The sequence below is a fragment of the Abramis brama genome, assembly GCF_963993115.1.
Source record: "Abramis brama genome assembly, chromosome: 9".
Lineage (NCBI taxonomy): Eukaryota > Metazoa > Chordata > Actinopteri > Cypriniformes > Leuciscidae > Abramis > Abramis brama.
Genome location: NC_139971.1, coordinates 11,208,753 through 11,236,626, shown reverse-complemented (window position 1 = coordinate 11,236,626; position 27,874 = coordinate 11,208,753).

The following is a 27,874-nucleotide window of genomic DNA, read 5'->3' as shown; positions in this document are numbered from 1 at the left end:
GAATAGTGGACTATCCGGCGTGTGAGTGCGCCACGGGCAAAGAGTGTCCTTTAAGAGCTACGCTAGACTGTATGTTTAAAGATCATTTTAGAGGCCAAATGGTTGGCTTGATGCACAGGATCATCGATGCTGCGTGTGATATGAAAAACGATTGTGCGCAGAATACCAAACGTGTGACAAATCTCAAAAATGAAATGGATGTTGTAAGAGGCCTGACAAAGTCATGGACTAATGTAACACCCATGTTTTTTAACGGCAAAGAGCCGAACGGCGTAATCCTCAGAAAAGTTCTGGAAGTGTTGCGTGCATGTTCTGATGAATTCGAAATCACAGAGATACTCGCTATTTGTTATTACTTTTGTAACGGATCTCTGTGTGTCAATGGTGTCAAAAAATGCAAAAACTGACGTTGGTGAATTAGTTGAAAGTCTGGTCAACTACATCCTAGAGCAAGACATTATAGCCTGCAGAGATTTTCTATTCTGGTTAGACCATCTGTAAATGTCATTATTGTTTTACTTTACTTTATGTACGTAATGCCGGTCTATCATTTTCTTCACTACTTCAATGTATACTCGAAAGTATAATGTTGAAATAAATAAAAAAATGACAAAAAATGACTATTGTGGTAATGTCTGAGCTCATAAAAATAGTATTATTATACTATACATAATAATAATAATATTTAGAATAATTAAAAATACTACATGATTTAAAAGATTAAATATTATTATTATTATTATTATGTATTTTTGTAATTTTTGTAATTTTGTCATGCAACAACACAAAATGTCCTTTCTTCTGTTCTGTACACAGCGGGCAAATTAGTTGTATCATTTGAAAAATCACCACACAATTTCAAAATTTCAAATTTCAAATTTCAAAATTTCACAACAAAATTTGATAGCATCGGTTCCTGCATCATATAGGTAGGAAGCACATACCCCGTACGTCAACCTTCGTTTTTCATAAACGTCTCGGTCTCTTTAGATCTTTCTGGCGCTCACCAAAAATGAACCAAAATACAGAGAATAGCCTTCTTGGCGTGCCTACTTTTGAAAGTCAACATTTAGATTATTTAACGTTAAATGCATTATATATGCCTGAGTCACTTTGGAATAAATCACAGCGTGTTTCATGATAAAACGTGACTTAGCCTATACAGTCCAGGAAATAGGGTATAGGTTATAGCAAATTCAGACCAACTGCTGGTCTACACAGAGAAAAAGCCCTTTCTAGGCTCTTCTGTTGTACCGAGCCATTCGTTAGTCTAGTTGTTTGATGAGAAAATTAAATGTAGCCTATAGTTGCAATACACGCGTTTTGTAAGCTCCGTGCAACTGCTGCAGCAGACTATTATTACTAGAATATTAGAAATCTAATACTCAAGCTGTTTTCTCATTTTTCTACTCTTAATATTAAATAAAAAAAACGACTGAACGAAAGATACACGGATTCTCTTGAACCACCACCACGTTTGCGGCAGAAAACTACTGCAGTGCAGCCAAAATGCTCTGTTCGACTTATCTGAGATCCTTTACTCTTCCCTGTGGATGACCTGTGACCTACTTTCTGTAAGATCTGAATTTTTGAACTTGAATTTTTGAGATTGAATTTTAGAAAACTGAATTTGAAGTTCCGAATTTCTTCATCTTGAAAGCTTGAATCTGTATTTTTTTAAACTGAATATTTGCAGTATACGAATTCAGAACAAAAAAACTAGCTGTTTGAAAATACATGTCTATAAAATTCAGCCATAAAAACATTTCACTTTGTTAAATTTCAAATGTTCAATATTCGTTAAAAAAATCAAATTCAGAACTATTTAAACTACCACCTAAAATTCAATTTTGTTAGATTTCACTTGTAAATAATTCAAATTTACACAATTCAAATTCAAATCGTCATATTTTAAGCTCCATAACATTGTTTAATAACAATTATACTTTAGGGTCACCGTTAATCAAAATCAGTAATTTTCTAAAAGATAAATAGAAGATATGAATGTATTCAAACTTTAAAGATTTCATTTAAACAGTCTTTTAATTTTAAAAGATCATATTTAAACTTTTACGATTATGCTTTGAAATAAATTTAGTGTGAACAAAACTTGATCAATAAGATATTTATTATATATTATAAACATTTCATTTATACAATTTTAAAGAACAGAATGTTTTTCAACTTTAGTTAGTCTGATATATACAACATTATTGGGAAACCTCTTTCTCACTGTGCTCTGGAATGTGGAGGAGCAGCACGTTTCAGATGTCAGAGGTCAAATATTACACACACACACACACACACACACACACACACACACACACACACACACACACTATCTCTTCTGGCTCAGATACAGCTGGTGCTGAGAAAGAGAGAACCACTATGTGATTTTATATTTAACGCATTTTTGTGAACCCATTCATAAACTTGTTTAACTCTCTAAACATTTAACTGATTGTAATTTTGTGACATTCTTTAATCACAGTGCCTTGATGCTCTCTGGAATACGACGTGCTCTGGCTTTTACTTTGAGAAGCATTCTGATCTGTGAGTTAGAGCTCCGCAGGTCAAACGCTGGTGTAAAGAGAGGCCAGAGGGCCCTGATTTCTAAACATGTAAGATGATTTTTTATTTTTGTGAACCCGTCTCATACATTGCGTTGTTTCATGAGCTGTATGTTTTTTTCTTCAACTCTCTATAAACATTTAACTCATTGCAACTCATTTTTTTGTGACTCCATTTTATTTAAACTGAAATGCTTGGTTCAGTGGATAGTTCTACATTTATTTTAACTTTTTGTGTGAGGTTTTAGTAAGATCTTTATTTTATAATCATTTATATTCTTTTAAAGAACTGAATGGTTTTTCAATGTTTGTGTGAGATAAACTTCCACAGTTTTTTCAACCTTAGTTAAATTAGCATGAGAACAGTTCAACTTTAGTTTAATTGGCACGATAATTATTTTAAAGGATAGAATGTTTTTGTATGACGTTGTTTAATCACAGTGTCTGAACAGCATGTTTCAGATGTCAGAGCTCAAAAGGGTGGGAATCCCGTGACACACACACACACACACACACACACACACACACACAGATGGTCACATCTCCTCTGATGTCTGATCTCCACACACACACAGACACGCGTACTCCCTATGTTTTGAGACGGTGATGAGAGACTCATTGCATTTTTTTTTTTAATTTAAACTTTTTGTGTGAGGTTTTAGTAAGATCTTTATTTTATATTCTTTTAAAGAACAGAATGTTTTTTCAACGTTTGTGTGAGATAAACTTCCACAGTTTTTCCCTTAGCAGTTTCACACAGCCCAGATATGTAGGAGTATCGTCCTGTGATACCAACTACAAAACCCCAGAACTTTCTGTCATACCATGACATATTATTATAACAGTGTCTTCAAAACCCCAAACTTTCTGTCATGTTCAAAAGGCTTCAATAGGCTTCAAACAATTAAAACTAGCTGTCATACCATAACTGTCTTCAAATGATCAAAACGATTAATACTTTCTGTCAAAAACTACATGATCAAGGGCTAGGAGGGGACAACCTGTCAATCAAAAGTAAAAACTAACTGTCAAAAACATGATCAAGGGCTAACCGGGTCAAATGTTAACCCTTTGATCTCTTTGATCTCCCTTTGTTCTCTGATGATCCCTTTGATCCAATCAATAATTTTTGACAGGTGGTGGAGGATATCAACTACTAGTATGCACTAAAAATACACTACGTGTGCAGTAAGTTAAACATTTGGTCACTGGTGAGTCAAATATCCAAATGTCAGTTTGACATTTGTCAGTCATATATTATATTTCTGTAAGATAAACTATCCTGTGTTGCCGATTACTATCTCCTCCAGCGGGCGTACGTTAGTTCTCAGAGTAATGAGACACGTGACGCTCTGTCTCAACTTCCTGTATCCACTTTTATGTCCTAAACATTCGTTTTTTGGAGGTCGAGAGCTAATAAAAACTTATTTCTGGGTTTTTTAGCTTGTTTGCTGTACACCTTGTCACACAGCAGCTTTTAGGCATTTTTCTGTCTTTTGTTAGAAGCAAGAAATGACAAGGAGGCAGCCTCTCGCAATGCAAAGTCAATGGAGACGGTTGGATTGTTTTCCCCATAGACAGTATATAAACTGGACACAGCGACCCCATTGGATTCAACGGAGACAAGTGAAGTCAATTAGAAGCTCTCACTTACTGATGGTCGAGCGTACTGCGCAGACTCAAACTGAGCTTGGCGACGTAGATGTGACGTGAGCAACCCATCTGTCTTCTAGTAGCTTTGCCAAGAGAAATCTGAATCATTCCCTTCTGAAACTTGCAGAGACGGAGAGTGTGAGTAGGTGTCCATGAGCTAGGTGCAGGAGTAACTTTTGTAATCAGTATTCTGATTAACTACTTTGTCATTTTGCATTCACGTACCCTCGATTGCCCGCAAGCTTTTCCTCCATACGGTAATCTCTCTACTGTGCAACAAAGAGTCGCGTGGTTATGACGCAATCGTTAGCCTATTTTTACAAAAACTGCATCTACGGGGCCATAATGTAAGATACAAGGTAATGGAGCCTTTTATACATTTTCGTGTTTCTTTAGAAATAAATAATGGACAAATGGAGTCTTTAAACGCCTCAGATGTAAAGTTATTCGCTGTCAAAGTGACGCCAAAATGAATGGGAGTCAATGGGATGCTAACAGCAGGTGATGGTCCGCTAGCCAATGGCGGCGCCCAGGGAAGCTTCAATATAATATGAAACCCTGCCCCCCTGGTTCCCCCCCCCCCCCCCCCCCCCGGTGTGGGCGTGGCCTAAATGCGCTCTGTCGCTATAGAGCTGGTAAGTCCCGCCCATCCGTAAAACCCCAAGTGGACCTCTAGGTTGAAAAATCGTCAATGCAAGTGAATGTGAGAAAATAATTATTTTCTGGAATTGTGCCATGAATGTGAACATATGTTGTCTGTGAATTTTTTTATATAATTTTTCATGTTACGAGTTTGACAGTATATTGTATGATTCTTTATCTAGCAGTTGTGGAAAAGACATAATTCGAAAGACTACATGTCGCCTATGCGACGTCACCCCATAACACATTTTCCCTCCACTTGTCAAATCACGGTGCTAATGCTGCGATAATCTATGGAGACAGATCGAGATGCCTGTGTGTTTTGTACCCAAATGTCACCATTCAAACCAAATGGGCTGTTCTTTCTTCAGATTCCCGTCTGATGTAAAAACTAGGAATCGCTGGATAAAACGGATCAGGTATGTGAATCTAGCAAAGTTGACTTACCCGCTACTCTGCTGGAAGCTCCTGAAATATTAGCAGGTTAGCCTAATAGCACTAGCACAATAAAAAAGGTGCTGCTTGAATTATTATAATTTCAATAAAACCCCTCAACCAAGTCCTCCTGGCAACGAGATATGCACAGTATGATCAATCAGTGCAGCAATTCACAAAATTCAAAAAGGTTTTAATAGGTGCACATGATGGCATACTTTTAATCTAACTGTGTAAAGGTGATTTGGTTTCAGAGTAATGAAGTTAGTGAGAAAAGGTAGCACTAGTGAGCAAAAGGTAATGATAAAATGCATATTCTTTGAGGTGAAATTTAACTGGTGATATAATTGTTAAGGAAAGTACCCTCTTGTAATCTTATGTAATCATGCAATCAAAATGAAAAACCAAAATCAGACAGATCAGGGAGAGTCGAAGGGACCATCAGCCATGCATGAAATTCTTTCATTGCTTTGAGGGGTGAGTCAGACCAATCACTGTTAATGTTACCATGTGTCTTTAGAATTATCATTTTTTTTAAAGTGATTTAGTCTTTATTTCCTCTGACATTAAATATATCATGTTCTGTTTTGTCCCCTTTATCTGTTTTGCAGGAACTGCCAAAGACCCCCAAACAGGACTGGTCCACAGTCATTTTCAGGTCATGTGTTTTATTAACTATACTGCATTACAGTTCGCAGTTAGCAGTGTCATCATACACAGCAGTATTTTAAATTTAACAGTGACCAACTGGGCACTTAACCATGAACATGTCCACATATCTCAGTCATAGAAAGTATCCACAATACACCACCCCACGTTGATCATATTGCACACAATATGAGGGATGTGGCGTGGTGCCTTGTGCATATATTTTGTTAATTAATTACTTACACCATCCAGACCTCACAAGAACGTTTACACACCAAAAATGTAATATGTAGCTTGAGATTTAATGTTCATCACATGAGCTTATGTTATGTTATGTTCTTCTATCCTCAGCTCCATATGTTCCTGTGTGTCCTGCTTGCAGTACCCTGGATTTTTGTACCATTTCAAATAAATGAGGTTTACTGTACTTATGCCCTTATGCTGTGTTTCTTTCCGAATGAAAAAATAATGTTTGTATTTAAAATACAATTAGTCGCATAATCTTACAGAACATAAGCTGACTTTATTTGCTAAGTCAATAAGTAGTATTTATACTGGAACATAGAAAAATATACTAAGTGTAATCGCTATAGATTGAGTCACAAAGTGGGACACTAATTGAAACAACTACAAAAAACGTGTCTTATCCTGTAAAATGTATGCTGACATATCATTAAAGAAGAGAAGGAATGCTGGAATACACTGCACAACGTTATCTCCAGGCACACCACCTGATGGGACAATCTCAAAGGTCATGGTGAGGGTCAGGACTTCACAGTCCTGGCAAGGGCCTAAAGGGAGAAGGAATACACACGGACTAACACCACTCACTAGCAATGATAACTTAAGTAAACAGCCGCATAGGGCTTCATTTAAGAGACATTAATTCTGTACAGACCATGAAGGGAACATTTCCTTTGGTTATCTCTCATGTCAAAAGTCAGTGCGGATCATGGACCATGTCTTCATTGATCTACCTAAATCAAAAGAGAAAAAATAAACAGTGACACACACACACATACACATTAATTCCATAGCACTGCTAATACTTACCTGTGATAATTTCTTATCATTTGGTTTTGCAGACGAGCTGACAGAGAGCCGGACAAGAACTCAAGGGTGTGTAGCTGCCATTTCCCTCATGGCAAGGAAAAGGGCCCATCCCTATTTCAGTGGTCAAAAGATGCATCTGGAAGTGGCCCCAGCAACCAGATGGCAGTAGAGATGGCAGTAGAGGTGGCAGCAGCGGAGATGGCAGAAGAGGTGTCAGCAGCAGAGATGCTAGAAGAGGTGGCAGAGGATGTGCCAGGGCCCTCCCAGTACCAGGTCCCACACAGTAGCAGGATGCATGCCCTGTATACTCCTGGAGGCCTAAGTGATGCTGAGATGAAAATGGAGACTGGCCTACCTGACATGGCCATGTTCAGAAGGGTGGTGGGGCTGGTCCAGCGGTTCCAGGGCTCCATCATATATGCAGCTGGCTGGAAGGTAGAGGGGATGACTTTGGAGTCCCAGGTTTTTATGGCCCTGATGAAGGTGCATCAAAATTATCCCCATCTGCACCTAGCCAAACTTTTTTCTTGCAGTACTGCAACTGTGTCAAATGTTGTAAGAACACTCATTCATGTGTTACACACATTATTATTCAAGAAAATGATGGCGAATGTGCCCAGTCGAAAAAAAAAATAAAAAAAAATAGCATGCCCAAGTCATTCCTGCCCTCTGCCAGAAACTGCCGGATAGTTATTGACTGCACCGACATTAACCCTCAGGGGTCTGAGGTGTTTTTGGGGTCCTTGAGATGTTCTGACATGCCCTGACATTTGTGCTTTTTTCAGTTGCTTATAAACCTATTAATGGCAAAGGTGTAATTACACTCTATTTAGCACAAACAGGGCTGCCATAATATGTGAGCAACATGTATGTACATGTTTGTATTTTTGAGAGAATAATGTTTATGCATGGTTATTGAAAAAACTAAAAATGAAAGTTTCTGAAATAAGGCCACAAAACACATACTAAATATGTGTCCACAAGACTTCTGAATAATGCATTTTGTCGCCTAGAGTTTTTTCTTCAAAATGATGTGAAAATCATCCTGCCTTATCATTCACATAAAACAATACATTGATTTAAATTTTGTAAGACACTTTTTGTTTGGAAAGGCAATATGCAAGTGGGCGTCAACGATCCAACACCATCATGCATATAGAGTAGTTCACACCTGAGAATACAATGCCCCGCATAATGGGGCTGCATACTTAATGAGCCTTTCATTCAGGTGTGTCACTGAGCCACAAGAAAGAATGCAAGGACATATATATATATAATTGGTTCACAGTTGGAAACACAGTTGTTGTTGTTTTTTTTCACAAATTGTGCTTGCAAATTGTATAATATCCAAGGTAAACATTTCTAGTAATTGTGCAGTTAATTGTTCTCATACTGTATTTTCAGAAAGTTTTGGAATATATTCTCTACTCAAATGTGTCACTAATAAAACACAATAAAAATTATTTAAAGAGAAGGCTTATATTGACCTTTTAAGAGTTTGTTTACATCTATCCTTGTATATATATATATATATATATATATATATATATATATATATATATATTTGCTATTTTATTAAAAAGGTTATACAATTACAACAATTAAAATTTTAACAACAACAATTTTCCAGTGTAATCTTTCTTTGTAAAAACTAAAGTATACATTTTATCATATTAACAAACACAAACATCTTAGTTGATGACTTTATTTTTAACAAAACATATATATATATATATATATATATATATATATATATATATATATATATATATATATATATATATATATATATATACAGTGAGGAAAATAAGTATTTGAACACCCTGCTATTTTGCAAGTTCTCCCACTTAGAAATCATGGAGGGGTCTGAAATTGTCGTCGTAGGTGCATGTCCACTGTGAGAGACATAATCTAAAAAAAAAAATCCAGAAATCACAATGTATGATTTTTTAACTATTTATTTGTATGATACAGCTGCAAATAAGTATTTGAACACCTGAGAAAATCAATGTTAATATTTGGTACAGTAGCCTTTGTTTGCAATTACAGAGGTCAAACGTTTCCTGTAGTTTTTCACCAGGTTTGCACACACTGCAGGAGGGATTTTGGCCCACTCCTCCACACAGATCTTCTCTAGATCAGTCAGGTTTCTGGGCTGTCGCTGAGAAACACGGAGTTTGAGCTCCCTCCAAAGATTCTCTATTGGGTTTAGGTCTGGAGACTGGCTAGGCCACGCCAGAACCTTGATATGCTTCTTACAGAGCCACTCCTTGGTTATCCTGGCTGTGTGCTTCGGGTCATTGTCATGTTGGAAGACCCAGCCTCGACCCATCTTCAATGCTCTAACTGAGGGAAGGAGGTTGTTCCCCAAAATCTCGCAATACATGGCCCCGGTCATCCTCTCCTTAATACAGTGCAGTCGCCCTGTCCCATGTGCAGAAAAACACCCCCAAAGCATGATGCTACCACCCCCTTGCTTCACAGTAGGGATGGTGTTCTTGGGATGGTACTCATCATTCTTCTTCCTCCAAACACGTTTAGTGGAATTATGACCAAAAAGTTCTATTTTGGTCTCATCTGACCACATGACTTTCTCCCATGACTCCTCTGGATCATCCAAATGGTCATTGGCAAACTTAAGACGGGCCTTGACATGTGCTGGTTTAAGCAGGGGAACCTTCCGTGCCATGCATGATTTCAAACCATGATGTCTTAGTGTATCACCAACAGTAACCTTGGAAACGGTGGTCCCAGCTCTTTTCAGGTCATTGACCAGCTCCTCCCGTGTAGTTCTGGGCCGATTTCTCACCTTTCTTAGGATCATTGACACCCCACGAGGTGAGATCTTGCATGGAGCCCCAGTCCGAGGGAGATTGACAGTCATGTTTAGCTTCTTCCATTTTCTAATGATTGCTCCAACAGTGGACCTTTTTTCACCAAGCTGCTTGGCAATTTCCCCGTAGCCCTTTCCAGCCTTGTGGAGGTGTACAATTTTGTCTCTAGTGTCTTTGGACAGCTCTTTGGTCTTGGCCATGTTAGTAGTTGGATTCTTACTGATTGTATGGGGTGGACAGGTGTCTTTATGCAGCTAACGACCTCAAACAGGTGCATCTAATTTAGGATAATAAATGGAGTGGAGGTGGACATTTTAAAGGCAGACTAACAGGTCCTTGAGGGTCAGAATTCTAGCTGATAGACAGGTGTTCAAATACTTATTTGCAGCTGTATCATACAAATAAATAGTTAAAAAATCATACATTGTGATTTCTGGATTTTTTTTTTTTGATTATGTCTCTCACAGTGGACATGCACCTACGATGACAATTTCAGACCCCTCCATGATTTCCAAGTGGGAGAACTTGCAAAATAGCAGGGTGTTCAAATACTTATTTTCCTCACTGTATATATATGAACAGAAATTGGCAACATTATAAGCTTATTTGATGTGGCAGTATTTTACAGTAAAAACTTTATAATCTTTCCGATTTTTCTAGTCGATTTTTACTCATCTCAGTATAGCAATAGAGTTCGGTAAAAGCTGTTCATTCATTCACACACAAAAACGCGATTCATTTTGAAACAGTATTTTTGCCAGCTGTAGTAGATACACAACAGCGCGCATCTGTGCGTTCATTCATTCACACGCAGAAACGCGATTCATATATACAGTCTTTTTGCGTGTACAGACACTATTGCGATTAGAAAAAAGCTAATATATAACTGACCTATTCCTCATCTGGATCTGTTGCTCCTCGAAATGAAACTTCCAGCACTTCTGAGGTAAATTTTCCAGGATTATTATTAAGATAGTATTATTCCTCACAGCGTCGTAAAGTACATGAGTCTGAAAGTGAACTCGCGGTTTGTGTTATCCAGCTGATGTGGGCGTTTCACAGGTTTGCGTCCTCATATCATTTGCGTTTGAATAGTGCGCGCTCTCTGTGGGCGGAGTCACATTAAAACATAATGAGCTTAGATGAGAACGACTGACATCTCTCTCTTTTCATACATATTACATAAACTGTGAATATTTGTTATTTTATAAAAATTACTTCATTTAAAAGAAGATCGAGAATTCAAGCTTCAAGCCTGTGTGTCTGTATGCCTGTTTGACTGAGTATTCGCTGAGTTACAGTTCATTTACGGACGCGTTTCAGAATTGACTTCACTGACACAGAGTAGGCAGAACTCGCATCATGTTTATTTTTCTTTATTTTTTCAAAAAGCACAACACTTTGTTTTTATTGTGAGTATACACAAAAATAATACACACTTAACAGGATCGACTGATGTATGAAATTTGTTTGTAAAATCAAAGTCAACAGAGTATTTTTGAATCTCTTTTGAACTGATAAGAAAAAAAGCGAGCTGGCATCGCTGGCGATACCGCCGACCCCAGAGTGTTAAAGTGGCAGCTCCTAAGGACATGGATGTGACAAAAATGGTGTAGTCTGCATAACGTGGAATGTACTCCTTCAAAGTATTGATTGGTGTCGCCCCCAATGGAGTCATCACATTTTGCAGTCAGCTGTTCCCTGGGTCTGTGTCAGACAAGGCCATTACAAAGGACTCCGGCTTGCTGGAGCAGCTTGTACCAGGAGATATGGTCCTGGCTGACAAGGGGTTCCTGATTTCCGACATTGTTCCAGAAGGTGTCAGTGTTAACATACCACCATTTTTGAATAATGGAAAGTTCTCAGAGAGTGAGGTCAGGGCCACAAGGGAAGTGGCAAGAAACCATATCCATGTGGAGAGGGCAAATGGACGGTTGAAGGACTTCAAAATACTTCAAATAATCCCCTACCAGCAAAGGAGCTTGGCCAATGTGCTAGTACACTTGTGCTGCGCATTAGTAAATTTGCAACAGCCGCTAATCAAAGAGGTAGGCAGCACCCTTGCTGCCACCTAATTGTTGACATTCCCTTCTCTTTTCTCCCTCTGCTATCTCACCTTTTAATAAATGAGTTCTTTATTTTGAAATTTGTGACAAAAAAATTAGTCTGGCTGAATCTCTCTAACACACCTCTATGACCAAAAATGTAACTAACTTACGGTAATGTATTGGTAAATAGTACCCTGTTAACATAATACAACAGATTTTAGTTTACAAGAACTGTAGTAGTACAGTCTGTATCTGGATCATTGGCTTCCCTGATTACAGGTACTGACAGGAGACGCGACGGGAACGCTTATCCACGGTCTCCCAAAATGTTTGGAACATGAACAAAAGAACTGATTGGATATAAATAAAAAAACTATTTACATATTATTTACCGATTCAGTCCTCTCTACTGACCAACACTGGGAGAACGTGCTGCCGGTAGAAGTCCTCGAGCACGAGGAGGTGTTGTCCACACCACAAGATAGCATACATCCCGGCCAGCTAGGTAAAGCTGACCCTGGACCTGGTGCCAGTATGGGTGGGTCTCTTTGAGGGCATACCCCTGCCCCTCCACACACAGGCAAAACGATGGGACCTCTGTGACAGCCTCTGTAATGGTGTTGTTTCGCTGGCTGTAAGGGCACTTTACCTCCAGCAGGGCAGATCAACTAGCCCATCAGGTGATGCTCCCAAGATGCCTGATCGGCTCACAAAGAGTCCACTATCAAGCACCTCCACCTGATGAGCCATTTTAAAGGCTTTCACCCCCTCTGGCTCATTCATTACGCCCCAGTTGACAGCGAGGACACCATCCAAATTCTGTCCCCCAAGCAGCCGCTTCATGAGGGATGGACAGGGAGCAGAAGACCGACGCGAAAAGCACAGCGCCAGAATTACTGGCGGTCAACCGGCCCTGCCTGTGCTGCTGCCACTGGGGATTTGCCTGTTGCCCCACGGTGGCTGTTAGGATGGCCAGGCATTGATCCTCAGAAAGCACCAAGGAGGCAAGGACTGCCTCTAGCCCCCGATCCTTGTGCTTCCTCACCAGCTGAGGCACAGTGAGGAGAGCCTGATGCTGGGGCTCTGGCTCTGGCGACAACAGCCATGTCATCCCACACTGAGTCCCATGAAGCGCCGACCTGAACCAGTCCATGTCCTCCTCAGTGACGTCCCTGGCGAGAGCGTTGTAGGTCTCCTCTACCTGGGGATACAGCTCAGACACTGGCCTCGTTACTTTAGCGGTGGCAGGTTTCCTCCAACGGCACTCCATGTCAGTCACGCTGACCTCCCGCATGGCAAAAATGGCAAGCGCTGCAGCATGACTGCATTTAACGCCCCCCACTGCGCACTCACAGGAGGACTTCAGTATGCTGCCATCATCACGCAGGGAGATCTGTTAAAACAGGAGGTGGGTAGAATATCAATCCCATGGTTAGATCGTAGATGGTTCATAACTTGTTGTGGTTTGGATACACAGTGGCTTGCATGTTTTCTACAGGGTACAACAGTAAATGGAGGGATATTGTTAACGTGCACAGCAGCTTCACAACGGCACAGAAACAACTAGTGCTACAGCACTTTAGCCACAGCAACACTAGTTACATTCGTGGATTATGCCGAATGTGTGAATAACAATCGAAAAGACTCAAGAGAATGGTTAACCCTCGGGAGCTTTGCTTTTGCTACAGTAACTGCTACTAGCAATTTGCTAACGTGCTAGTTAGCTAGTAGACTCACCGAAACATTATAACACCTTTCTCGTCGACTGGCGTGGACAACACCGACCATCTCCCCACTTGCGTAGTTGAACCCCTCCACATGCCCAGACTTGAAGTGGTTTTCACCACGCTCAATGATTTTGTCCTCTCCCTGAAAGAAGGCGGTGAAGTGCACCAAAGACACAGCCATGTATAGCGGGATCCGTGTGCTAGTGGTGGTGACGTATATCAAACGTGTCGAAAGCAGCGAAGAGTTGTAGTCCACAAAGTGCTCTCACACAAAGTCTAACCGTATCAAACTTCTACCCGCTAAATTGTAGGATTCTTCACACGAAAAATTATATTAAAAATTCACAGACAACATATGTTCACATTCATGGCAAAATTCAAACGGGACCAGAAAATAATTATTTTCTCACATTCACTTGCATAGACGATTTTTCAACCTAGAGGTCCAGTGGGGTTAGCGGAAGGGGCGGGACTTACCAGCTCTATGACCGCTTCACCCAACAGTTCTATTTATCACTGCGCCCTTAGCAACACCCTTAGCAACCACACGTCTGTGATATGTCAACCAATATGTCTGTGAGTGGACATAAGTAGTATTAACATATAATATGTGTTGCTTTTGGTTGATTTATGACCCTAGTGTCACTAGTGATTGACAGGGAATCCACGTGTCACTCAAACTGACTGGTCAGTGGGTGTCAAATGTTTTTACAGGGGGAACGTCTGTATGGGGGAAAATGTTGCTGATTGTATTCCTTTGATTGTTGGGGGTGAAATTCACCCAAGCAGGTATTAAGTAATGTTGACACCATGAGTGTCAAAATCGTTGTTGTTTGATCAATAGGGTAGCCTATATGTTAACTGAGTCAAAGTATTTGAGTCAAGACATTCAGGAATACCATTACCCCTACACCACACTGGCTATATTCATTAAAATAACATGTCTGGGGATGTTCTTTTAAGTCAGGTCAAGTCAAGTCAAGTCATCTTCATTTATATAGCGCTTTTAACGATGTAGATTGTTTCAAAGCAGCTTTACAGAGATAAGCGTATAATTTAAGGTAACAGAGATTGTTTTGGCTTTATAGCGGTTCTTTAATAAAGTTATTTTCCAGCTAAAGTTAGTTTTGATTGTTTCGCTTCCGTCGCAACGATCATTTGTTATTAAATTAGGGGCCGCTAAGACGCTAAGCCGCTAAGAGATACAGATATTTTAATTTATAAAGGTTTGAGGAATAAAGTGGTTAAGGAACTGAGATTAGCCAAATCACGTTTTTATCTTCAAGTAATAAATGAGACTAAAGGTAGTAGTAAAGAAACCCTGAAAAATATTAATAACCTCATAGGGCGAGAACAAACTCACACAAGAGATATACATCTCAGATTTCAGGGTAAGAAAATTGAAGAAAATGTTGAAATTGCCTCAATTCTTTTTTTATTGAGTCAGTCCATGAGCTAGGAAATTATTTCAAAAAAAGAAAACTTACTATACATACTAATAAAGGTCAGGGTTTAAATTTGGTGACAACTAATGAAGGACAAGTTAAAAAGATAATTTGTTCTTTAAAGAATTCTAAAAGTAGAGATGCTTTTAATATGGATAGTATGTTAGTTAAGAAACATTTAGAGACTTTAACCCCCCCAATTACACATTTAATTAATCTTTCAATTACACACAGCTGTTTTCCTGATAACTGGAAGCATGCAGTTATCTCACCCATCTTCAAATCTGGAGACCGCTATGAAGTAAGTAATTATAGACCGATAAGTATATTACCAGTACTGTCAAAGGTAATGGAGAAAATTATCATAGAGCAGCTGACAACGCATCTAAATAACTGTAACCTTGCTTTAAATCACATGCAATTTGGCTTTAGGAAGAACTATTGCACAGAAACAGCCGTTTTGCACTTCACAGAAAAAGTTAGAACACAACTTGATAAGGGAGGAGTTGTTGCCGCTGTATTCTTGGACTTGCGTAAATCCTTTGATACAGTGAATCATGATGTCCTTATTTCCAGGCTTTCTCATTTTAAATTTTCTGCACAAACACTAGCGTGGCTCTCATCTTACTTGTCAAATAGGATGCAGTGTGTTAGAATCAAAGATGCACGCTCCAGCTATATGAAAAACACAATGGGCGTGCCTCAAGGATCTGTATTAGGTCCTTTACTTTTTAGCCTTTATATTAATGATCTTCCACAGCACTGTCACGGTGTTGATATACAATTATATGCCGATGACACTGTTTTGTACACCCATGCAAAAAATGCTCAGCGAGCAGCTGAGAAATTAAATCATGCTATGCAAGGTGTTGTTGAGTAGCTTGAAGAATCTTGTCTTACCTTGAATATCAGCAAGACAAAAGGTATGTTCTTTTGTAAAACTAAGGGGCAGATTCAAACTGCAGACATTTTTATTAAAAATGAATCAGTTGATATAGTTACTGATTTTAAATATCTTGGTATAATTTTAGATTCGAATCTTAACTTCAAGAAACATATCAAGAAAATGACAAAAACAATAAAATATAATTTGGCAAACTTTAGACAGGTTAGATCGTCCCTCCCTATGGATGTAGCCAAAATATTTATGCATGCTTTCATTTTTTCACACATTTCGTACTGTATCACCTGTTGGGGACAGGCCAGTGAATCTGCCATTAGACCTATAGAATCATTATATAAGCAAGCTATAAAAATCCTTGATAAAAAGCCATTTCGGTACCACCATTGCAAGATCCTAGAGAAACACAATTTCTCTTATTGAGCTTTGAAAATTTTAGACTCTTTTCAAACTTGACTCTAGTGTATAAGATTCTACATGGCCTGGCCCCTGCATGTTTATTGGTTTTTGTTTGCAATCGTCCAGCAATTTCTGTAAAATCTACCAGAATAGCGTCTATTTTTGACTGTACCATACCTTTTTGCCGTTCAACTTTTAAACAATCTGCCTTTTCTTTTAAAGCCACTACACAGTGGAATGCAATAACTGATGACATAAAGAGCTGCAGTTCCATTAAGAGTTTTAAATCAAAACTGAAACCTTTTCTGAAGACCACTCAAATATGTACCCACTGACATTGATGTGGTGCTGACAAAATGTGTTTTGTGTATGTGTGGTTAGGGGGTAGGTTTGAGTGTAATTTGTATGTTTTTTGTTTTTTAATGGACTGCAGATGTAAATTAGCCTATGGCTAACTCTGGTACAATGCATCAAATGGTAACATTTATGTTGGAAATTGTACATGGTCCTTAATAAAGAAAAAAAAAAAAAAAATAAGAAAAAAAAATAAGATGACACCGTTCTCTCTACACAGACTTTAAACGCAAACCTGTGATAAAACGCTGATGGTGCTCACATGCGCATTAAGAATTGGTTCTATAGTTATGTGCGTTTGAATATATGTGCACAGGTTTGTAATTCCCTACAAACCAAGCCTAAACAAAGTACTGGTCTTTCCTTATAAATTTTAATACAGAATTTTATTTTATTTTGTCACTTCGGGGTAGGTACACGAAACGAATTTATCTGTAGAGTGGTAAATGTTATTTTAAGAACAACTGTGTGTGTGGTGTGTGTGTGTGTGTGTGTGTGTACCTCAGTAGGATCAGTAGTACCTGAACTTTAGGTTTTATGTTAATGCCTAAGACAAAGAATCAGATCATCAAGCCAAAGAGGCCTAATTACCCACACATCCCGTGACGACACAAGAAAAGGTGTCGTTTCTTCTAGAACATCTGTATCTGTTTCCTGACGCCAATAGGATCAGTGTTAAAAAGACAAAGAATCAAAACATTTATCTAACTCACAGTGAAGGTGTTTGCGAGTGGAACTGGCGGGGGAAGAGTGCATCCTAAATGGGTTTGTTAATGGGTTTAGGACAGTTGCTTAGGCTAGCCTAGATGTTTAAAGAATGACACTTCATCAAAAGCTTTCTGGTGATTCTCTGGGCTCGCACACAAAAACATCTTTTTAGTGTATATAAATTTGGTTGTTACTTTTGTTATTTTAGTATTTTTTAAAGAAAATGTTTTATTTTTTAACCCAACCCATAATGTGTGTGTGTGTGTGTGTGTGTGTGTGTGTGTGTGTGTGTGTGTGTGTGTGTGTGTGTGTGTGTGTGTGTGTGTTGTAAAACAACAAATTTACAGATTTTACTACAAAATTCTGAGTAAAATAAGACACACAGGGATTTTAAACGTTCAAACATTTTATACATTTGTTTGCCATACAAAAAGCAAGAAAAGTTGTCTATTTCCTTTAAATAAAACTTTTACTTTATTTTATTCTTTAAAACAGACTGATGACCAGCATCTTTTATTAGTACTGTAGCCGAGCAGTTTCCTCACATGAGTAAAACACAATTTTCACTTAGAAAACTTTTTAAATGTATGCATGTACCTTTTTTTTTCTTTTGACAAACCTACATTTCAAATTATACCTGTGTGTGTGTGTGTAACAACCACAAGGGATACATGTTGACGCCTAAGTTTCGGGTACAGTGCAAACATGCAATACTCTAATCTAATCTTAGTGTAATCTTCGTGTGGTCAGAACACAAAACTTTGTGTTGAGTGATCCAGACAAAGCTTCATGCTAGAAAATATCATGGAAGTCACTAGCCCTTCAACATCCAGCACAAAATTAAAGAGATGAGCTTAGGATGTTTTGACTATTACCATCTTCTTTGACCCCCCCAAAACGGGTGATATCAAGGTTCTATTAAAGTGACACAATATATAGTTAGATATTTGTGTGTGTGTGTGTGTGTGTGTGTGTGTGTGTGTGTGTGTGTGTGTGAATAGTTGTGCTAAACTCTTTGTGTGTATTTTACACGCCAACATATTCTGTCAGGGGTGTGTCACACCACTCTGATGCAAAGTGTTCACACTCTTGAATAACTTTCAAACATAGTATTTATACAGGAGTTACTGTATGTGTGTCCAAAACACCTGTAAATTTCAAAAGACCAAATCAGTAAGAAAAGAGGGCACAGCATACATTGAAAAGTAACATTTATAAAAAATACACAAAATCCATTCGTGAGCAATGAGCAAAGTTTGTTAATTTTGTGTTGTTTTGTGTTGTTTTATCACTCCACTAGTGTCCATCTTATTCAGATAGCACTATTTTGTTTGTTGGACTCTCCTTTGAGAACTGTCAACATTCGGTGTTTATAGGAATAAATGCAAATTAAGAATTTGAGTGGTAGTCTTTCTGCTTGAGAGTGTTTGACTAAGTTAAGTTGATATTTTAGTAGTGCAACTTTACAGCTATCTATGATGTGGGATCACATGAAGCAACAGCACGAAAAGTAAGTTATTCTGTTTTACACTTAATCTGTTACAACTGAATCACATCTGACTATTGCACTAAGAGCTGCACATTCATTAACGTGTGAGGCTGGTAAACAAAGTGCCACACTCTGGTAAAACCTGCAGATAAAATAAAAAAAATGATGTGTGAAGAAAACACCATGTAAAATTAAGACCCCAAATCACTAAGAAAATAAGTTAGGCAATACAACAATTGTTTATGATGCATACAGAATATAGAAAACTCAAATGATGAGCAATTTGTAAGTTTGTTACACATTTGTAAGTATGGTTTTACAAATGACTTTTTATTACACCACTAGATTAGTCATCTTGTTGAGATGACACTGTTCACATTTCATTGTTTGTTGGTCTGTGTTTTGTTTTAGGCGAAGAAAAACCGATGTAAGTTCATGCTATTCCGCACATGGGAAAACGTGTGTGATAAACGCAGGCCTTTCATTTAAGAGGCGTTTTAAATATATGACTGAACTTTCTCTTTTTAACAAACCAGTATTTCATATTATATTATATTATACTTAATATTATATTAAGTTGTTTAACGTCCACAGAATTGTTTATTTCAACGTCACGCTTAACATTAAAGATTATAGTTTGTTTTCAATTGTTATCACCATCTTCTTTGACTCAAATAAAGGTAATATATGTGCTAAAAGTCTTTGTAATTTTTGCTCTTCTGCAACATAATCGTTATACAGGGTTTATGTGTGTACAAAAGTAAATTCAAGAGGTCAATTTATTACGAAAGATTGTAAGGCTTATAGGAAAAGAGAAAATTAGCCATAAAGAATACAGAAATCCTCTCTCCTGGTCTATTGTGAAAGTTTATGTCGATACAGTATGTAAAATTATATTTTTCCACTAATCGATGATCCGCGTTACATTTAGTTTCTTTATTTTGTACAGTTTGTAAAGACTACTCTCTGAGCGTGGTCAAACATGTTCATAGGAATACCACATTTTGAGAATTAAATGTCAGTCCTTCTACATGACACTGCTTGAGACTAAACAAATGACATTTCTTTTAGGCATTTTTGACAAATAATTAGGACATCTTTCTGGTCTATCTACGCTGTGGGATCGCAAGACACAACGACCCAACATAAAAAAAAAGTGAGTTATGCCATTTATTCTGTTACCTATTCAACTTCAAACTTTTCGAACTATTACACTTAAAACTCTGCATTTCACCGCACAGTCATAGATACACAGTTATTTTGTGTGTGTCTCTAAACAACTGTTAAGTAAATGAACTACAGTTGATAAGTAGTAATTTTAAGTGAAAGGTGCAATGTTTCTGTCCATGCCAATACTTTGACACCAGTGTTTTAGGCGTCTGTCTTTTAGGTTTGATCCAGAAAACAGACGGTGTGTTTTGTCTTAATATTATGTTCTCCTTTTTTTTCTTTTTTTATGAAAACATGCAGTTTTTGTTCACATCAGCATAGTACCAAAATGTTTTAGTATATCATAAATTTCAATAGTTAGCTAGCAAATGCAAGTGAACTGAATGCACTACACACAAGGTTTATTGATGACAAAGAATGGGGAAAACAAAACCCATGAGGGGGCAAAACACAGACAAGACAACGAGTGACTAAACTAGACTATGACTTGACATAACTAGACTACAAACAAACAGCTAATACAGAAACAGAACTTTCTCTTGATGACAGGGTACTCACGGCGATGGACAAAGTCTCACAATGAATGATAACATGTAACAATGAACCAGCACAAGACAGCAAACACAAGGGGATTAAATAGGGAGACTAATGAAAACACAACAGGTGACACAGGTAAAGCAATAATGACAAAACAAGGATAACAAGGGGGCGGGGCAAGAGAACGAGACAACACAAGCACATGGCCCAAACAAAAGGCCATGTGCTTGCACACAAAACATGGGTCTGTCATGATCCTGCCTAAAGAATTAAAGAATGACAAGGACTAGATGGCAGAATCATGACAGTAATTTTAGTGAGCTCTAGGTGTTCTCGGCTGGAGGACAGGACTTTCCGATGTCTGATGATCGTGTAGGAAGATTGACCCCTTGTCAAACACAAATCTTCCTACACGATCATCAGACATCGGAAAGTCCTGTTTCACAATATCTTCATCTTCACATAGAAACTTTGTCAAACTGATAGTGAAGGTCATCATCTGTTTAAGCTTGTTAACTGTTCAGTCCTGTTCATCTGTTGCTGTTCTTGTTGGTGTTACACACATCTCTCTAGATGTTTCAGGAGTTTTTGGAGTAGCCATTGTAACACTAGAGTCTTAATTACTATCCTAAATCATATTTAAATACCAAATTCAGGAGGCTGAGCTGTAGGTGAGAAACATCCAGGGTTGCAGTGCTCTAAGGATGCGACACCTTCAGTAGTCATAAAACATCACACTTAGTTAGATTAACCAGGTTTTTTTTTTTTTCTTCAAACAAAAGTGATTACAGTAATTTGCTGGTAAATCGTTGTACTCTGATGCACTGTATTTTGTTTTACATCATAGATTGTGAAGGTCTCTGATAGAAAGATGTCTTCACACCTTTGTTTTACAGTGTTTTTAAAAACACTACATAGATGTTTTATTAGATTAAATATTTAAGAGTTCCTTGTGCAGCATTCTATATCCACATACCACCCCAAAATTCATGGGAGCATTGTCTTATTTGAACAAAGAGAAGCCGAGAACACCTAGAGCTCACTAAAATTACAGCAGATTAGAGGAAACAGTTGTTTTTCAAAGTGTTAGGAAGACAGACACACCCACACACACACCCACACACGCGGTTAACAGTTTCTAAAACAGTTTGTTTCAGGAAAAGTGCACACAAAATCAAAGTATCATAAAAATACAATAAAAAAAAAATGTCTCCAAACTGTTACATGCTACAATTAAACTTTGAAACAATGGAACTTTGGAAGAATGAAACGGACCACAATGAAAACGTTGTGCCTTGTGTGAACTTTGATGAGGCCAAGAACACTAGCACTGTTAAACATGCGTCACAATAACTGTTCCAATTCAACTCTGATGTGATTGAGCTTGTTTCACATATAACTGTAAATTATCACAGTAATAAACAGTTCACTTGCATTTGCTAGCTAACTATTGAAATTTATGATATACTAAAACATTTTGGTACTATGCTGATGTGAACAAAAACTGCATGTTTTCATAAAAATAAAAAAATATATAAAAAAAAAGGAGAACAAAATATTAAGACATAAAACACACCGTCTGTTTTCTGGATCAAACCTAAAAGACAGACGCCTAAAACACTGGTGTCAAAGTATGGCATGGACAGAAACATTGCACCTTTCACTTAAAATGACTACTTATCAACTGTAGTTCATTTACTTAACAGTTGTTTAGAGACACACACAAAAGAACTGTGTATCTATGACTGTGCGGTGAAATGCAGAGTTTTAAGTGTAATAGTTTGAAAAGTTTGAAGTGTAATGGTTGAATAGGTAACAGAATAAACGGCATAACTCACTTTTTTTTTATGTTGGGTCATTGTGTCTTGCGATCCCACAGCGTAGATAGACCAGAAAGACGTCCTAAAAGAAATTTCATTTGTTTAGTCTCAAGCAGTGTCATGTAGGACTGACATTTAATTCTCAAAATGTGGTATTTGTTCATGTTTTCATTATTCCTATGAACATGTTTGACCACGCTCAGAGAGTAGTCTTTACAAACTGTACAAAACAGAGAAACTAAATGTAACGCGGATCATCGATTAGTGGAAAAATATAATTTTACATACTGTATCGACATAAACTTTCACAATAGACCAGGAGAGAGGATTTCTGTATTCTTTATGGCTAATTTTCTCTTTTCCTATAAGCCTTACAATCTTTCGTAATAAATTGACCTCTTGAATTTACTTTTGTTCACACATAAACCCCATATAACGATTATGTTGCAGAAGAGCAAAAATTACAAAGACTTTTAGCACATATATTACCTTTATTTGAGTCAAAGAAGATGGTGATAACAACTGAAAACAAACTATAATCTTTAATGTTAAGCGTGACGTTGAAATAAACAATTCTGTGGACGTTAAACAACTTAATATAATATTAAGTATAATGTAATATAATATGAAATACTGGTTTGTTAAAAAGAGAAAGTTCAGTCATATATTTAAAAAGCCTCTTAAATGAAAGGCCTGCGTTTATCACACACGTTTTCCCATGTGCGGAATAGCATGAACTTACATCGGTTTGTCTTCGCCTAAAACAAAACACAGACCAACAAACAATGAAATGTGAACAGTGTCATCTCAACAAGATGACTAATCTAGTGGTGTAATAAACGTGTAACAAACTTACAAATTGCTCATCATTTGAGTTTTCTATATTCTGTATGCATCATAAACAATTGTTGTATTGCCTAACTTATTTTCTTAGTGATTTGGGGTCTTAATTTTACATGGTGTTTTCTTCACATGTCATTTTTTTATTTTATCTGCAGGTTTTACCAGAGTGTGGCACTTTGTTTACCAGCCTCAAACGTTAATGAATGTGCAGCTCTTAGTGCAATAGTCAGATGTGATTCAGTTGTAACAGATTAAGTGTAAAACAGAATAACTTACTTTTTGTGCTGTTGCTTCATGTGATCCCACATCATAGATAGCTGTAAAGTTGCACAAAAAAATATCAACTTAGTCAAACACTCTCAAGCAGAAAGACTACCACTCAAATTCTTAATTTGCATTTATTCCTATAAACACCGAATGTTGACAGTTCTCAAAGGAGAGTCCAACAAACAAAATAGTGCTATCTGAATAAGATGGACACTAGTGGAGTGATAAAACAACACTTACAAGACAAAATTAACAAACTTTGCTCATTGCTCACGAATGGATTTTGTGTATTTATTATAAATGTTACTTTTCAATGTATGCTGTGCCCTCTTTTCTTACTGATTTGGTCTTTTGAAATTTACAGGTGTTTTGGACACACATACAGTAACTCCTGTATAAATATTATGTTTGAAAGTTATTCAAGAGTGTGAACACTTTGCATCAGAGTGGTGTGACACACCCCTGACAGAATATGTTGGCGTGTAAAAATACACACAAAGAGTTTAGCACAACTATTCGTTTTTTGGGGGTCAAAGAAGATGGTAATAGTCGAAACATCCTAAGCTCATCTCTTTAATTTTGTGCTGGATGTTGAAGGGCTAGTGACTTCCATATTTTCTAGCATGAAGCTTTGTCTGGATCACTCAACACAAAGTTTTGTGTTCTGACCACACTAAGATTAGATTAGAGTATTGCATGTTTGCACTGTACCCGAAACTTAGGCGTCAACATGTATCCCTTGTGGTTGTTACACACACACACAGGTATAATTTGAAATGTAGGTTTGTCAAAAGAAAAAAAGGTACATGCATACATTTAAAAAGTTTTCTAAGTGAAAATTGTGTTTTACTCATGTGAGGAAACTGCTCGGCTACAGTACTAATAAAAGATGCTGGTCATCAGTCTGTTTTAAAGAATAAAATAAAGTAAAAGTTTTATTTAAAAGGAAATAGACAACTTTTCTTGCTTTTTGTATGGCAAACAAATGTATAAAATGTATAAAATGTTTGAACGTTTAAAATCCCTGTGTGTCTTATTTTACACAAAGCAACAGTGCTTTCTCATTTAGCCCGGCTTCTAGAAATGAAATATGGACTCGTTTTGTTTGAGCAAGGTCTTCTAGGTCACCATGATGACTATAGGTCACAAGGGTCATTGGAACCAATAGATCAAGTGACCATTTCTTAGTTAAAGTTGTTACTTTACTGTGTTAGATTAAAGTGTCCTCTCAGTGAGAGAAAGAACATGTTATCTGGATGTTTTGGGAAGAGTCTCCTGTTGATAGTTAGAGCCCGACCAAATCCAACCTTGAAGAAGCTGTGTGTCTGTGTGTGTGTTAGCATTCTTGGTACCTAACTAAGGTTCCTGGTGGCAGCCGTACAGACTATGGAGATGTGGTAATGCCTATCAGTCCATGTGTGGGGTTTTATGGTGCGTAATTTTAAACACTTTTAACCTTATTTTAATTATTCTCAGGTTAGGTAAAGTAAGTCAAATCTGTCCTAAATAATAAGGATTTGAATTTCCATACTTACAATATTTAGATCACAGAAGACTTCTCCGTGGTCAGTTCAGCTCAATCTTTTGTAAATCAGAGACTTATGGCAGGCGAGCTTCTTAATTTCAATTATTTATATTTTTTTATTAAATATAGATTAACTAGTTTACATAAAAGGTATTAATATATTAAATAAAAGTAAATCAAAACCAAATAATTTACAAGCTTCTAACTTCATGAGGCACAATGGCAAGGCATCTAACACCGGAGAGGCCGTCCTTGGTGAATCAGCGTCTGACTGGACATGTCATTCCAGCTCTTTTTAAAGTCCATCAACTTTTTGACATCTTCAGAAATCTCCTCCTGGAAACTCCCTAAAACTTGTTCATTGGTAATCCCCTCCTGGAAACCCCCTAGGACTTTAAAGCCTTTGCCTCTTCGTCCTCCTTCTTCTGGACCTTTTCTTCATCACTGTATCTTCTGTATCTCGTCCGCAACACATAGACCGTAACAATTGCATTTTTCTTCTTTATTTGGCAAAGCTCTTTCTAATACATTTTTAATTTCTCTCTACTCTATGTTTTTCTCTATAAATAAGCATAATTACTCCTCAACGGATCGAGTCCAGACCGAACTTCCCGACCAAAAAAATGTTGTGGGCGGGGTTCGGGCTGGCACCCAGGCTAGGACTTACCCTATTCATTGCAGAGAAATCCCTCTCACAATTCACACTTGAGACGGGTATTGTGAGGGCGATTGTTGATAGGAGGGACAGATTTGGGTAAAGCAGATGTAGCTCATCATACCCAGATGCCATTGCAGTCATTATGTCTAGCTGGGACTTGTCCTGATGGATGAGAACATTGGTCAATTACAGATATGCGTGAACTTGCATTATTCTTCATATGTTATGTTAATGACTCACTTTTAAGATTCCAGTTGTTGTAAGCACTTTAAAGCTCTGCCATTCTTGGATAAGTGTCTTCTCATTGATGGGCGGGAACTGCTTGGCCAGCATTTGTAGGTCTGAGATGGTACGACTCTCATCACCTTGTGGTCCTGGTGGTCCCTGAGCTCTAAAGGCACCAAGAATTTCAAGCTGCTGAAACCTCAGCTCCAGGTGCTGAATGAGGCTGTCAATGTAGGGCTCCATGACCTATTAATATTAGATGTGAGAGAAAATTTTAATTTAGGCTGATAATATTTCAGAGACTCGTTATTGTTTATTCATTCTTGAGCTTGCTTACTTGTGTCTGAAAACGTGCCCATAAGGGTTGCTGTTCACCTGCTGCTTTAATTTTTCTTAATGTCTCAATAGTAACAGGAACCTAAATAGACATGCAAATTAAACATGATTTAATTTACAGAGGAAAACTGTCATTTAATTCTATAAATAAAAATCAACGTGACATGACAACTTACATGGTTTTTGATTGCCATGAAATTGACATCTTCCTTCTGGAACAATTTGGAAAGTTGTGCCAGGTAGGGTAGGATGTCTGCCTGCAGGTAAACAGCTGCAACAAATCTGTAAATTGCACAGTATGTGTACAACCCTTGTGCCACTGGGTCCTTCTTTATATCTGCCTCCTCTGCAAGTGTAGCAAGCACTGCAGATTTCTTTGTAGATTTGAAGTGGCCTTCTGTTGTGATAGCCACCTAATGTCCTTAACCTCCTACGGTGGGGAAGGGCAATTAATTCAAATCCATATTTCTATAAGGAATTTGGTGTAGCCTACAATGTTTTAACTTATTGTGACTTTCAGGTCCGCTACTTGGAGAACACTTGCAGCTGCTTTTAGAGCACTAGTGCGGTTTGCACAATTCTGAAAATAAAGGTGCAAGTACTGAAGGTGCTTTCTGAAAGTTTTCATTTATGGCACTTCCTCTGCTGCATCTTTACATGCCAGGGCCAGGAGATGAGCAGCACAGTGCACCGACACTAATCCTGGCCAGGTGTCGGTCAACAATTTTGCTGTGCCATTCTGTTTTCCTAAAATATATTTTTTTAAAGTTTTAGATTAAGGCAACCTATTCATTAGTTTCGACATTAACTTGACTGTCCTTTTCCTTCATTCATTCACTTTACCGGTCATCACTGCTGCTCCATCTGTGCCAAGGCCAAAGATGCGGCCCTGAGGAATTTCTTTTTTTATTATGACCTGCTTCACAGCTTCTGCAATAGTTCTGGCCGTGCCATCTGGAATGGATACAAGATCCAGGAATTGACAGAACAGCTGTCCTTCCTTGTCTGTATACTGGAAATATTTACGAAAAAAATTGTCTAATCCTGGTTTTGTTACACTTACAGGATGTCATCATGACCCATTTAAAAATTAATAATAAGGTGACCGCTACTGTACCTGACATGTATATCTAATTGTTTTGTCACAGAGATGTCTGTGGACTCATCAATTTCCAAGCCAATAGCCTTTGATGTTCTAAATGGGCTCCTCAACCACTTCTCCCAGAATCTGTAGCATTTCGTCCACAATCCTGTGGGACCTGTAGTTGGTCCTTTGATCAGTCTAGGAAAATATATTCTTAAATTATAGTTAATTTTATTACAAATCCATGATAGCAAATGTACACTGTAATGAAATAAAATTCTTACCTCTAATTTGGCAAAATATTGGCCAGGTCTGCCAGATCCAGCAATGCCGGGTAATTTGTATGGTGCGCAATTTCATGCTTTACCAGCCAGTAAAGACATTTAAAGCCGCCAATTATGGCCTCATGCTTAGGGTTGCCAACCATTCCGTATAATACGGAATCGTTCCGTATTTGACACATAAAAGTCTTGTTTCGTATTGAACTGATACGAAAGCACTTT